Raw genomic sequence first — 293 nt, forward strand, 5'->3', positions numbered from 1 at the left:
CCCCGAGCCAGAGGAGAAGACCCACGGAGAGCACCACCACAGCAGTTAGGAATCGGCAGGGGCTGCCGCCTGCAGGCACCTTGATGCATCCTCCGTCCAACCCCGTCAAACATAGAGAGGACGACGCAACCAAATCACTTCCGCATCCTTGACGGGCTGTGACTGCGAAAGGGGAAGGGCGACGTCGGCGATGACAACAGCACGACTGTTGCAAGGTCGGGGCAGGGCGACTCCGCCCCTCGGCTCCAAGGTTCCGGTGTGCCCCGTCGCGGCCTGCAGCACCTGTTTTTTTT

Source organism: Triticum dicoccoides, chromosome 2B (genome assembly GCF_002162155.2).
Source record: "Triticum dicoccoides isolate Atlit2015 ecotype Zavitan chromosome 2B, WEW_v2.0, whole genome shotgun sequence".
Classification (NCBI taxonomy): Eukaryota; Viridiplantae; Streptophyta; class Magnoliopsida; order Poales; family Poaceae; genus Triticum; species Triticum dicoccoides.